The sequence below is a fragment of the Empidonax traillii genome, unplaced genomic scaffold (assembly GCF_003031625.1).
Source record: "Empidonax traillii isolate 1590-97213 ecotype Southwest subspecies unplaced genomic scaffold, ASM303162v1 scaffold837:size744043, whole genome shotgun sequence".
Lineage (NCBI taxonomy): Eukaryota > Metazoa > Chordata > Aves > Passeriformes > Tyrannidae > Empidonax > Empidonax traillii.
This window is the reverse complement of record NW_020956030.1, coordinates 534789-549517: the sequence shown is the minus strand read 5'-3', so window position 1 is coordinate 549517 and position 14729 is coordinate 534789. Positions and strand designations below refer to the sequence as shown.

The 14729-nt window shown below is 38.4% G+C and overlaps 1 long non-coding RNA gene across 2 annotated transcripts in view; it reads right to left on the bottom strand.

Moving 5' to 3' along the window:
- Positions 1–393: 393 nt before the first annotated feature.
- LOC114066967 overlaps positions 394–14729 on the bottom strand; it is a 20744-nt gene continuing 6408 nt past the window's right edge. Inside the window, exons 1-3 of one of the 2 annotated variants that reach the window (XR_003573277.1) lie at positions 14627–14713; positions 7197–7371; positions 394–3708 (exon numbers count right to left, since the gene is read on the bottom strand). This is a non-coding gene — a long non-coding RNA (uncharacterized LOC114066967). Of the gene's footprint in view, positions 3709–7196; positions 7372–14626; positions 14714–14729 lie in introns of those variants that run through there. The other variant, XR_003573276.1, reaches the window with a different exon arrangement.

The window sequence follows — 14729 nt, the reverse complement described above, 5'->3', positions numbered from 1 at the left end:
TTCTTTGGGGAGTGAAGGTGAAATCTTGGCTGTATTCTGTCAACAACAAAACTCATAGAGGTGTTAATGATGCCAGAACACAACCACATAAGGACTATTCCTGTTGGTACAAAGAGAGGTAGCATTCAAAGGAAAGCCTGAGTAGCTGAGTGCCAAAATTAGACTTAAAAGTCACTTTTAAGATATTTTTGCTCACAGGCTCAAACCCCAATACAGTCAAGTGATGGCAAGAACAAATAAACTTCAAGAAAGAACACACAGGCTATCCACAGACAAAATTGACCACGATCTGTGACATTTTTTTCTGGATGAGACCTAAAACTTGCCCTGCACATTGTTAGTCATCTGTCTTTTTAAGCTTACAGAAAAAGAAAATCAGACAGCATACACTGGTAAGACAAAACCTGATTTACTGCTATAAACAAAGCTTACTGCCAGTATAGTTTTTCCATTGAAGATTCTCTTTTTCTCACCAATTTTGGTGATGTTAAATAAATATTTAACATCAGTACCTAGGTAGGAAAATACTGTTTCTTTTCTAATCACCATGGAAGAAGAGAATACCACAATTTCAGCACCCAAACCCAGAGCTCTGTCACTGGGAAAGAGACCTGAAAGTTGATAAACAGCTAGCACCAGCACAGTAAGCCAGTCATGGGGAATCTCTACACAGTCACTTACACACTATTTCTGCACATGGGTCCAAATCCAGCAGGAAGAATGCCAGCTCCAGCCTCAAAGTTCTTTGGGATCCATGTTTTTAATACCAGTCCTGATTTATTACCTCAATTCTACCTGAGTTTCTTACATAACTACATGGCTTTTGGGATGAAAACTGGCTCCTACCTTTCTGCTTTACAAAAAACAACAGATGAAAGTAGAGTGTAGTTGAATGCGTAAATACACCCCGAGTGCACTTTCAGGATCCTTTCTATGGCATTCTTTCCTGGAAAATGAGAATTCTTTTGAAGAAGTGCTGAAGTAGCAAAAAAATAATAGCTGCAGGCTTGAAAGCTAAGAGGCCAACAGCAGTACAACCACCCAACCAGGTAAACTGTTTTCCCACAACAGGAGTACAATATAGATTTGATGGGAAGGGGTAAATGCATGACTAGGAATAAGAAGTTTCTTGGCTAATATGGCTCTCTGCAATTAAGAAAGTATGTACTGACTATTCAACAGGAGAAGTTTCATGAGACATTTTTTTCTCAAAGACACCAATTACAGTTTTTGCTGTTCTAATTATTATGATTTAGTAGAAACTGTCAAACTACTCAGCAAGACACAAAACCCAGGTGAAACACATACTTTGCCCTAAAAATCTTGAAATCTAAATAAGACAAGCAATGCTGTCCAAACCCATAATGTACCAGATCCTCACCAAAAGGCATTACGCTCAAACAATACAGTGCCTTTTGTTTGTTTGTTTTTAAAACAGCGTTTATGAGATTGATTAGAACTGTAAAGTAGTTACTCTATCACTTATATGATTTGTACTTCACATACAAAATGTAGAATGAAGGTATAAAACACATCATACAGAAACATAGATGTAGTTAGTAACAAAATACCTCATTCATTTTAACAGTTTGACCACAGTAAGGTTTCATTTCCCAGCTTCCAGCCTTTATATCTATACTGTTTTTAAGCTGTGTTTTACAAATACAGGAAGCACAAACACTACTAGAGAAAATAAAACTGTAATAAGTGTACACAAAAAGAATAATTTTCCAGTTACTGGTATTTTCTTTTCCTCTAATCTTTCCCCTCACAGACTATTTTTTAAAATAATTGGGTTTGGGATTTTTTTATAGATTATTTTAGCCCAAAATAATATCTTCATATTTTTTAATACTTTCTGTATATATTTCACAGTAAGTCCTGAAAATACGTTATTTTAATAGACACACTGAACATCTAACTACTAGCAGAAATCAAGCCTGTGCAATCTATAAACATGCAATTTCAGTTAATGCAAACATAGCAAAAACTGTGGGCTAAGTATGTATAACTGTAATAGCAAAGCTCAAGGACGCTAAACTCGCTTTCATGATAAGGCAGGCTTGAGGTTTCCTTTGATCCATAAGAGATGAGTTGTAAAAGGCACTTCTGTTCACTTCTGTTCCCCTGCTCAGGAATGAAGAATTCCTTTTGCTGCATTATGCATAACATCATTACTAACAAGGTACAAGTCAAGAGCAAGTGGTTCAGATATCCTACCAGCATACTAAAATAGCAGTAGGACTATAAAATTATTTAGGTACTATATCACACAGCTTTTCTTTAAATACCACTTATGCCATCACATGTGCCAGGAACCTTTCTTTTTAAGTGTTCTAAATGTAAAGTTTCTGGTATCTATTCCCTGGAGGCAACTTCAACTAGAATAGGCAGGTTGGTAGAGCAGATGACTATCTGTTCCTTACAAACTATGTCTGATGTACTGTGCTAGTGATAAAAAGCTCCTTATCAGTTTGGATTCCAACCTAAAGGCAACTGCCGTCCAGATCTTACAGTGGAAGATAATGTGATGTAATTAAAGCTCATGACCTGCAGATACAGCATGCCAAACATCACTTGCTGTAGTCAGGACTGGAAATTTTGGTTATAAATTTACTGAGGAGATTTTTCTAATCTATAAGAAGAAATACTGTTCAGGCCTTTCTTTTTCCCTTTAACATTCAGAGACACACTTTCTCTCTCTCTCCCCCCCCCTTTTTTTCCCTTCTCAGATACACTAGTGAGACACATTTAAAACACTTCATGAACACAGTCTATATATAACAGTTGTGGTTTTTTGCATCCACTTGAAAACTTTCCCAAATTTATTCTAGGCTCTCTAAGAATGACAGTTCAAGCATTCAGTAGAGATTTACTCAATTTTAGCAATAAAATTTTAAACCAAATTTCCACATAGTATGCTAAAGCCTCACACAATTTTTATGTGCAATTGAACTGGATGAACTGGTAAATTAAACTGTGATTGGGAATGTTCTCAGACAGTGGGACACAGTTGCCTCTGAGTGTATGTGAGGTAGCATTTTAGTTCAGATCAGGGTGCACTACTGAGGCAAATCTCCCAGTAGTTCCCACTTCCTGCACTTTGGTTCACATCATGTTTGGAATGTGCAAAATGAATTCCTTTCAGATAAAAATAAACCTGGAGGAACAGTCTCAGAGGGCATCTAATGCACTTTGACTGCTAATGGACATTCTGTCTGCAGGAGCAGGCTAGACTTAGGAAACAGTAAAACTTTGAAATACAAAGACTTTGAATGCGTGTGGATGTAATCCTCAATACCAGAAGTTTTCTGCCATGGATCTGTTCTTATTGGGCCTTTTTCTAACCTAGGCAATCCCTAACTTTCCAAACCATTTCCTGGCACACTTTTGGTATACATGCCATCCAGCACTCATACAAAAAAGAATCCCAAACCAGCTGGGGAATATAAATATTCCCAGGATCATTTCCAACAGGCACTTTTTCACACAGCCATCTAGTTACAGAGAATGATGGAATTTATTAGCAGGAACATGTTTTGTTTTCTGGTCCAGCAGCGGAGCCTGGGAACATTTTCAGGCACTTCTAATTAGTTGGTAGAGTGGTCCCCCACGTACAATGATGGTCACCCATGCAGAGACAAAAGAGTGGACACTTTTATCTCCAGCTCCTTTCTCAGATCTTCCAGGCAAGGGTGAGGATGGTAGCTGCAATAAAGAAAAAAAAGGAGCCATAGGTAGAGCACCTCATGTCATAATCAGCTATTTTTAATGTGTTTCTATTATTCTATCTCAAATTCACACTGTCTGACAACCTTACAGCTGTTAGTCACTCTATTGGTTTCTGTGACAGAGGTCACAGTCCATCCAGATGTTTTGACTTGACCAAATAGAATGTGAAACAGAATCACAGAATGAAAAATGGAACGAAATTGCCGTATTCAAGAGCTCGGGGATTTTTAAACGGAACTTGACATTACCTATGCCCTCAAAATCTTCTGTGAACTCACCATCCAGCCCACGTGTCAGAAACAGCACTGAGTTTTCAGTACACAGTTTTGCAAAAATAGCAAACATCTACTTAGGCTCAGTGATCCTTCCATTGCAGTCAGAAGCTTCCAATTTGCATAGGCCTTCTTCGAAAGGTCTGAGCTACATGTCTAACACCCAGTGAAGACCTCTCCAGCTAGTAAAACTCACCTATACCCATACTTTAAACTATCTCCACACTGTCAAGTTTTGCCCTTGTTATGCTTCTCCTGGTGCCGTCACGTACCACATCCATCCCACAGTCCTTCACAATGCCCTGTTTAGCACTTCCTCAGCCTTCAGCCCAAAAGTGGAAAGCCTGCCCCATCTCAGCCTCACCACACACACCCCTGCATCTCCCACAACAACCTGGTGCCACCCACTCTGCTGTCACTGCAGTAGTGTGCTCTCCATGCCTTTGGGATAAGTATCTCAGACACTCACACATAAGCATCTCACGCCTTTGAGGAGGCACTGCAGACTTCTTTGTTTTAACAGACATTTGAGACGGACAGAAAGAAAAATGGTGTAGAGAGCTGGGGCATATGCTGTTATTTAGTTTTGTAGCTTTAAACAACTAACAGAGTTCTTAGAACACGGGGTAAGATTTGGTATGCTTTTTGAATCACATAAATAAATTTTGTCAGCCTGATCTGGGGGGGACACACTTTCAGTGATGCCCAAGGGATTTGGGAGCACACATCCCACTGACTTAATTAACAAAGCACATTAAGAAAATACTGAAGTGTTCATTTCCAAATATTTAAACCCAGGTTGAAACATAGCTGGTTTTCTTACCATTATATAGCTGACATTTATTCACCATGTGAAAGATAATGTCATCATTTAACTACCTGCTAGCTGTTTTTATAACTCTCTTAATAAATTATCTAGCACCACCTCTTTCCTTTATCTGTACTACCAGTTACCAAGAGTAGATTGTCACAGGGTCAGCTTATTTTTGGTATAAAGCAGTTATTTAATAATTACTAATTATTTTCTCTATCCCCTGGCTGCTTATTGTCTTTCTGTTTTGATACTGCTTCAGGGAAGCAGAAGCATCATATTTAGATTGTGGAAACCTTTATACAGTCAGAAGAATCTGGCCCCTAAGCAGACCTTTTCTATTCAGCTCCTAACTGTTCATGGAGGAATTCATTAAATTTCAAAAGAGAATAGAAAAACAAACTGGCTTCTCCAGAGAAGTAAACAACACAATTACAAGAACTCTATTTCAAGCTAGACATAAAAAGCAATCACCTAGAATAATAAAAATCATACTCCAGATGACAGGAAACAATAGACTCCATACTGTGTATATATTCACTTCTGCCTTTTATAGACTGATCATAGTACAGGACATAAGGCTGGAATTTAGTCTGAAAGTTGTCATACCTGACTTCAGAGTTATTATTATCTGTGTAATCTACTTAAGTAGTGCAACAAAATTATGCAAAGCTATGTAACAGACTAAGCAATGGAGGATAGTGAGACCAGCTCTCATGTTATTTATATACTTAGGTAGAAACACAGGTCTCCCTGGGATCTGCATATCATCATAGGACATTGCCAGATTCCTCCAGAGGGCAACTCAGAGCAAAAGCCAATAAAACCAAACTATGTCAAGCTGCAAAAATTGGAAGCATTTCTCACTTTCCAGGAGGCCCAGATACCTTCATCTTGGGGGGGGTGGGGGGTGGGGTGGAGGGGTGGGTGTAGGGGCCAGGAATGGGGGAAAGGAAAAAGAGATTCTGTTCTCCCTCCCCTTCCTGTGAAGCAGAACCCAAGCTGATCTGTGTTGCCTCTGGTGAAGGCTCAGCCTTCCTGCTGGCTCTGTAGGAGAGATAACTCACAGAGGCTCTGTTTCAGCTTTTACAGAAGACACACAGGTTTATGTGAGGGGTTCAAAGCTACCAAAACCAGCACAGTGCAGCATCTCTCAGTGCATCTGTGTGGCCACATAGACCCTCTACCTGCCTCCTCAAGCCCTGGCCAGGTCCAAAGCAAGCATGGAGTTACACCAAGAGACACCACTGGATCTGGGCCTGCTGCACATTATAGTTACACACCTGTGTTTTGTTTGCTGTTTTAGACAAGCTGAGTAGGACATAAGAGTATCCTAGACATGTTGTTTCCATTTTCTGGATCCAAGGATGTACTGTGTCCTGAGTTTTCCTACAGAACTGTGCCATGGGAAATTAGGAAGAAACTTTAGCTTACTATATGATGCAAAGCATATACAGCTATTTTGCATCTCGTCTTCAAAAAATGTATTTGTTTTCTTCTTCTGCCCTTCTCTTCCCAAAGTTCAATCATTCCGCTCTGTCAAAACTCCCTTAAGTACACCTCAGTTGTATTCTCATTGCAGACTGCAGGATTGCAAAGAGGCTGAAAAGGAGGCTTTTCTGCATCCAGACCTGCCTGAAACTCAGCAATTTTCATCCTCAGATTTTTATCAGTGGTATCCTTGGGTTTAGTTTCTAGGGGGTTGTTTCTCATGAAACTCAATTTGAACTCCAGGCTTAAATAAACCAAAATAACTCCAAGTGCAACATAGTTAGAACAAAAGCTGAACCTCAGCATGTTAGATACATGTAACCATAAATCAGTCAAAATTCACTCAAAATTAACCATAGGTTTACCTGAAAGGTTCACAACTTTAGCTAACCTTTTGATAAACCTGGCTCAGCTTTCAGAATGTGTGGGTGCAAGTTTTATAATACGAGCTTTCACAGCTCAAGTCATCACCTGCACTCTGCACTCTGTACATGCATTACAAAACAAGCACTGGTTCTGGTCTCCTCTATAATGAGATAAGTCAGATAGCCCAGCCGCTTGGAGTTGAGTTACTTCTCTGAAAAAACATCCAAACATCCTGCTCAGAGCATTTATATGCTGTTCTTAAAATAATGGCTTGAATTTACAGAGAAACTCAAGCTTACTAGGTAGATCATAATTCTCAGAAATTCAAGTTTACTTGGTAGATCATAATTCTCAGAAGCAGAGTGCATATCGACTGGCTTTTTTGTATAAATATGCCAACTTCAGGAAAAGGAAATAGAAAGTTTTAAAACTAAAACCTGAATCACAGATTTAATTTGATAGCAAATACTGTTAGATACAAAGTACACTTTCTAAAAGCATGATGATTTCAGTGAAGTCCTTACTTTAACTTTCATGTTCATTTTTCTAGAGAAAATTGTTTCATTTTCAGAGTGAACTGTCTTTTGCAGCTGCTTTTATGCCTGCAGCTTTGTGTAATCTGAAGTTCCACTTATTGAAGGCGGATGTTCTCTTGAGATTGGTCTCTCTCAGTTCCACACAACACCCACTTGACATTTGCTGAGGACAAGAAATAAAGCAAAGGATATAGTATGGTTAAAAGTCAAAAGCTATAAATACTTTCAGCCTTTGAAATATTCAGCATCTTAATATGGTTACATACAAAGTTCAAGTAAAAACCACTCAAGGTTCATTTCTTTATGTTGTGCCTAGTTTGTGCTTTGAACTAATATAATATTCAGAGTTTGGTTTGCTGATTACTTAATGTATTTATGAACAGAGATCAACGCTGAAAAGTCAAATCAGATTAATGCTTGTGCACTAATGTTAGGATTCTCACATCACTCGTAGCAGTTTCTCACATTGCTCAAAAAAACCACTCTTATAAATCTTTTATTTTTCTCACAAACTGAGATGGTTGTTAACCATTCGCCAACGCTCAGATCTACATAGTCAAACATCCTTTCCTTAATTAGTTTTCTAATTCCTGCTAAAATCAAAAGCACTTAGGCAACTTTAATTTTTGGGTACTTTGATACCTTTCTGAGTGCAAATTCTCAGCTACTGCATAAAGATAAGAAGAAAAATAGTGAGGTTGCTGGAGACAAGCGTGGAGAGCGAACCAAGGCTAAATGCAAGAAAGTCATGGAGCACTGACTCCTTGGATTACATTATAACTGTTTGCATAGCATTAACATTCCCCGCACACACACAATATACAAAAAGCATGTGAAAGGTGACCAACAGTGCCTATTTAACCCAGGTCCCAAATTTGATACCAATTTACCCTGCACACACAGTCTTATAGAAAAAGGCTAGACCCCAGATGTTTGAAGGTGGAGCTCCTACACAGGGCGGATAACCAGGGAAATTCTCTTGGGCCCTAAGGGGAGCAAAGGATAGTGCTCATCTAAATTAGGTAGAGGTGTAAGTCATTCAACAGGTGGGTGTGAAGAGGTGTGGCTCATGCCTAAATCTTTGCCTAAGAACCCAGCTGTCTATTGACAGCACACTGCAAAGGTATTTAGGTGTCTACCACTCCTTCCAAGAAATTAGTTTAGAGCCTATATTGTATCTTAGGTACCTACCTGAACTTTTGGGGTCTTGGTTGGCTTTCAAAATATAGGTCCAATTCTCTCTATTCTGTTGGGAAAAAGAAATATCTTTTGTCCCTATATGTTGTAAGAATTAAATCATGAATTTTGGTACAATGCTGTGAAAAATGGTGGACATTATTTGAAGGGTAAATAGAAGTATTATATTCTTTGTGGTGTTAAGCAAGTTGTGTAACTTTGCTGGACCTGTGCCAGAGCTGAGCTCCAGTAGTTCATGAAGGAGCTCTGTTAGTTCTTGCAATGATAAATCAGGCTAAATGAAGGAAGCATTCCTGTTCCTGGCAGGTACATTCCAAAACTGGCTGCAGTAAAATGAAATGAACTCCCTCTGTGCAGATTCACCTTTGATAGTATCTGAAAAAACACTTTTGTCAGCTACTATACATGTCTTTTTACTGGCTAAAGGTCTTTCAAAGATTCCTGGAATGTCTGGTCATAAAATGACAGACCAAAGCTACTTGATCCCTCCATTTTCCTATTTAGGATTGTACGTGCCATTTTTAATACCGGTAGTGATAAAATCATACTTTCAGTTAAGCTGTGGTCATTGTACTCAAGAGTTAAGCATTTAACCACGCAGTTTGTCTGGAGTGTTTGACAGCAACATTGTTCTTGAGAAGATTTTTGACAGAGGTATTTTATCCATCATGTTTATAGTGAAATCAGGCAAGTGTCTCTGACTGAAAGCTGTGCTAGGAGGAAAAGAGCAAATTAGGATGGAGAAGGTGAAAGGAAATACTCATCCAGTGGATGGCTGAGCAGCATAGACCCAGAAGGCTGAATCACTGAGCAGCAGTTTTAGGAAGCAGAAAATTCTTGAGCTTGCTAATAGTGACTCAGTTCCAGTTCCTGTAAGTGTGGACAACCCTCCTTCAATTAGTCTGCCAGTGCTGCAAATTCAATAGCATGCTCACAGCAGGTCAAATTGACATAATGTTAAAACACAGGTCACTCTACTGTGCTAAGACTCCCAGTGCTACTGACACTTGCTGAGATGACCTAGTGGTTGCATACCAGCAAGTGACACATTTTTAGAATAAGTCTCCAATATAAAGGGTTTTTATAAGGCAGGAAAAAAAGCTAATTAGTTACCTCAGCAGAGCAGTAGGAGGAATAGAATTCATTGTTTCTGTGAGACCACAAAAGTGCCTGAAAGGCTTTTTTTTGTTTGTTTGTTTTTAATATATCTATATTGAAGCAATTTTTTCTCAGTCTGGGTACGTGCACTCTAAACCATTTTCTCCATGTAATAATTTTACTTTGCTGAGAGGCAGGATCACCTGGGGAGGGGTAAAGGACTGTAGAAAAGCTAAGTTGTTTTCTATGTCCAGTTTTTCCACTTAAAAGCCTGACAGTGCCCCTTTTCATCAAACTTTGTTTATTTGTTTGCTTTTGATTTCAAAGGCTTTTTAACAGATTTGGACAGAAAAGTGAAAACAGCAAGTGTTTGATAATTGCAATCTTTTGCAATCAAATTTATGACATTTATAAATATAGATGCATGGATTAAAATTCCTAGACAATGGAATATTTTTATTGGCCAACATCCTAGGCTGCATACCTGGTATGCTGAGGTATAATCAAGCATTGGGTAGGGTTTTATGTGTGAAAGCAATGCTTGACTGGATTTAAATGGTTGTGACTGGAGCCGATATGATGCATAGTTGGACATAATGTTCATAATTGCCTATTTTTCTTGGCAAACAACAAGGTGCTTGATGAGTGCTTTCTGAAATGTGCACATCTATTTCTTTATGAAGTGTACCAAAATTTAACAGCAATTCTAAACAAGCTTGTGTTGTAACCCTCTGAGAGAATGCATTCCTTATTGGCTTAATTTCCTCATTACAGCAGCACTGCATATCTCCTCTGTCAATGTGGAATCTTGGTCTGTTTTGAATGACAATTCCCACAAACACCTTTTACTCTTCTATTGCACTCTTCTTTTTCCTACACACGTCCCAATAACTATCATCAAAATTCAGCCAAATCTGCAAGCAGTCTCACATGTGTTCCTCAGACAGACTATTTTATCTTTCTTCGTTAGCATTTGACACAATCCAGAAGAGGTGTTTAGAGACAGGCATCACAGAGCTATAATGACTCCAGCCAACTTGACACAAACGTGCACATACACACATTTTTACTCCCCAAGACACAGTTCTGCCTCAGAAAGGCTTATGTTCACTACCTTACTTGCAAAATGCATGAACATTTTTGAAACAGGAATTAACAGGAGAACAGCCCTAATCCTCTTCAAGCAAGGCTCCTAACATTGCCATAACACTAAAGTACTCAAAGACCCTTTACAAATGTTGAGACATTCAGGAAGCCTTGCCTGTTCTATTTTATTTTGGGTTTCCTTCAGAATGATCTGAGGTCTTTATTGTATTTATCCACATTTACCTCCTGGGATATATCTCACAATGCTCTGATGATTCCTCAGTCATATAAATCTGCCACATGTAAGACTGTACAATGACTGGAATCAGGAAACATGATCAGTTTCTTCTCTCAATCCTCTCTGTTAGCATCTGACAGCAATATTTGCTCAATCTGTCTTTTAGATGCCCTCTCTTTAACTTACATGGATGTCCTTACTCCATGCCAACCTACTTTCTTGATAGCTTGCTCCAACTTCTTCTCCCAGGAGTGAAAAAACAGCTTAGCAATTGCCAAATTCACCAAATCAGTACAATTCACACAATTTCCCCTGAGTTTTGACAAATCACAGCCGTTTCCAGAAGAGATGGAACACTGAGTTGGCTTGTGCACACAGTTGTCTCAGTCGATCTTTGGTGTAAATACAAGACACCTGATTGACACAGATGGCAGAAAGGCTTCAACACTGGAAGAGAACTATTCATGTGCAAAGTCACTTGAAGAGGTGGAAAGGTTCCATATAAGATTTGGTGGGATTTTGGCACTGAATAATCATATGTTACACATCTATTATGCTTCTCATAAGTGGGCAGACACTCAAACTCTCTCCCTATCTTCATAACTTAGAAGTTGTCACTTCCAAGGCAGGGTGTCAGAGGGATTTGATAATTCTCTTATGTTTTATATAATAGAGGTTATTTAGACAGCTGACATGTAAGACTGCCCCTTGAGAAAAAATAAAGAACATATCCATCTGGAAAACCAAATCTCTTGTCTTATGACAGAGCATGAGCAGTCATACAGTCCCTCCCTTAGTAAGACAATGTCTGAGCATCAGAGGAAGAAAACGATTCCTCAAAAACAAAGAATTCATTAAAGTCCTAGTGCTCTAATGTGAAAACCTCCTGAAGACTTTGCCTCAATGCAGAGGAAGAAAGCAAGCTGTGAATTTACGTCATAAAAAGCCTCAGTCTAAAATGTTGGAGGAGACACCATTAGGCTCCTGAAAAGACAGCAGTCAAAAGCAAAGAGTTTTTCCTGGATCATCAACTGCCCATGAAGAGCCAGGAGGTATGGTTGTCTGGGGTGGGTAAGCCATAGATTGAGTGTCCTTCTGTGTTTCTCAACAAACTTACTTCCACACAGCCAAAAATAATGAGCTGGCAGATGGAAATGTCTTTTTCATCTCCACAATATTCCTCTTTTTAGGCCAACTGTAGAGCAAGAGGAAAGTCCCTGTTGTGGGGGAGGAACTATTTCTTCACCTAACCATGAGCTGGTGCCCCAGACATCATCCAGAATATTTAAAGCATGCATTCACTTTGATAGAGTTACTGCATTTTTGATACATTCTCCAGTAGAGCTGAAGATAAGGAAAGAGTTCCTAAAACCACCTAGTAATGTAATTTCTAATCATATAGACAGAGAAACTTTATGAAACTTACTTACGGTAAAGTTGAAATTCAGACTCTCATCTAATATTCAGCAAATTTACCTTTAAAAGACATAGACTTCACAGTCCTCTGAGACCACTCCACTCCACTCCACTCAGCAGACTCCACAAGAAATAGCAGACATTCCCTCACTCTTTTGGCAGATTTTTAGCGTAAGAGAAAAGAAGATGGAGCTTGCTGATTCTCTTTGAGTATTGTAAGGCTCAGGATTTGCTGATGGTTTTAAACTGCTTTCTTAAAGAGGACTAAGAGGCTGTGCACATACACTCGTTTCAGTCAAGTAGACAGTTGCAAATCAGATGGTTCTAAGCTAAATAAGAGTGTCTACATGAGATTTACATTCATTTAAGTGAATTAGTTTACTGAAAAGGCAGAGATTTGCATAAAGATGGGATTTCACCTATCCTGCTCCCAAACAGCTGTGCTTAGTTCTGTTTCATGTGAAAAGGGCAAAGAAGGAGAAGGGGAAAAATATCTTTGAGATAATCTCACTGGAAAGAGAGAAAACTAATACATGCTCTTCCTATTTCAGCTGCTCTCCACCCCAGGAGTAATAGTTTGAAGTGAGCTTTTATATAAACAATAAACAAGTTATTCCTGGAGCATTTGCTTTGAGCTAGGACTGTGTGTAAGCGATTGGCTTTGAAAGTGTTGTCAAAGTATCTACCTTTTAAAATTAGACTTTGCATCTCAGGTTCATTAAGACAGCCTCAAGCAAGAGTCTTTTATTCAACCTTTCTTTAAAGGTATGAAGTGTAAATTTGATGAGTAAAAATAACTTGAGTGAGGAATGTCTAAAAAAATGGAGGAATTAACCACAGGGATATTTATGCAGCCTAGGAATGGATTTCAATACACCTCTTTAACGCCTTTCTTCCTGTTGAAATCTCTCCTTCCTGTTTGCATACTCTGTTCAAAAGATTAAAATTAATCCTTTAAAATGGGAAAAGGATAAAATGGATCTCTAGTGATGGTGCACATCTCTTTTTGCAATTTTTTATGCCAATTTTTCTGCACAGAGAAGACAAACCTACCATTTGTACAGAGTTTGGGAGAAGTATTTGATATGATTTTATTTTCTTCTCCATTCTTCAAGGTAGCTTAAATTCAATCACTTGGATGCAAATTATTAATCTTGGAAGGAGCTTGTCACAAGTATTAACATTATAGCATATATGTGTGTGCTAGTAGCAAATCACACTGTTCCTGAGAGCAATAATGATATAAGCCAAGGTTTTCCATGGATAGTTATGAACAAGTACTATCTGTATACAATTCAACAGAAACCCCAGGGGAAAAAAATATAAAGAGCATAAGCCTTAAAGCAACAAAAGCAGAATAAATAACTCAGAGAATTTCTTGAAGCATTAGTAACTTGACAGCACCTACTTGTTCACAACAAAGCTATGGCAAGCTCAGTGTTTTCTGCTGCCGCACTAAATAAAAAGTGGATGCTAAATCTCAATTCTTAAGAACAAATGACAACCTTTTAGAAAGTGCTGTAGTTCTAAATGTCCAAAAAAAAAATGAAAGTGATTTGAAAATCACATTGCATAGTGTTCTCTTTTAAGGGAACATGATCTCTGGTGCCTTTAATAAAAGCTGTGTAACAATTCTTTAATTCCCTGTGATTTCAGCCTGGAAATGACTGCTCTACTTCATTCATCTGCCATTACTTCTAACCACAAACATATTAAGTTATAAAAAGGGGACAAATCAAGCTGACAAATCACTTTTAAACAGTTCTGGAAGGTGAGAAAAAAATAAATGGAGAGGAAAATGTTCAGCTTTGAAGTATCTACCTCATTTTTTCATATCTGAATTTTAAAGGCTATACAATACTACTTTTCACAAAATGACACTCACTTTTGAGTGACCTTACAGTAAACAATCAAGGTATTACTATAAGAGCAATTATTCAAAATGACAGAATCAGGCTCCAACACCTCTAAAACTGCCTTTAATTTCTCTTTCAGACAAACAAGTATTTCAGATAACTAGCATTTTGATATTTGTCTTTTGTGTTGTTTACCATCTTAATTAAAGAGCTGAATATATTGGCATTCTAGAGCCAAAGAAACACTTCTTAGATGAATCACCCTATTTAATAAAATGTCCCCTTGCAAACACTGTTTTTCTTGATAAGTGCATGCACAAATAAAAGAATGGAAAATGGTAATTGTTTCGTTGAGATGTAAGGGCACACAAAGTGGTTAGCACTAAATAACCTGGTCATCAGCCCAACTAATCTACTGCGGTTTGTTTTCACAGCTTTGCTCTGAACATCAGTGCTGATGGTCTGACACTCCCTGCAGAGCCTGAAAGCGGATGGTAAGTCAAGATACCAGCCACACAAAGCTTCACCTGTGATGCCAGAGATTTGGAGGAGGGAGAATAACAGTTTGTACAAACACTCTTAAACTTTATTAGACCTTTTGCTTTTCATTTCTTTTTTTCTTTTCTTTTC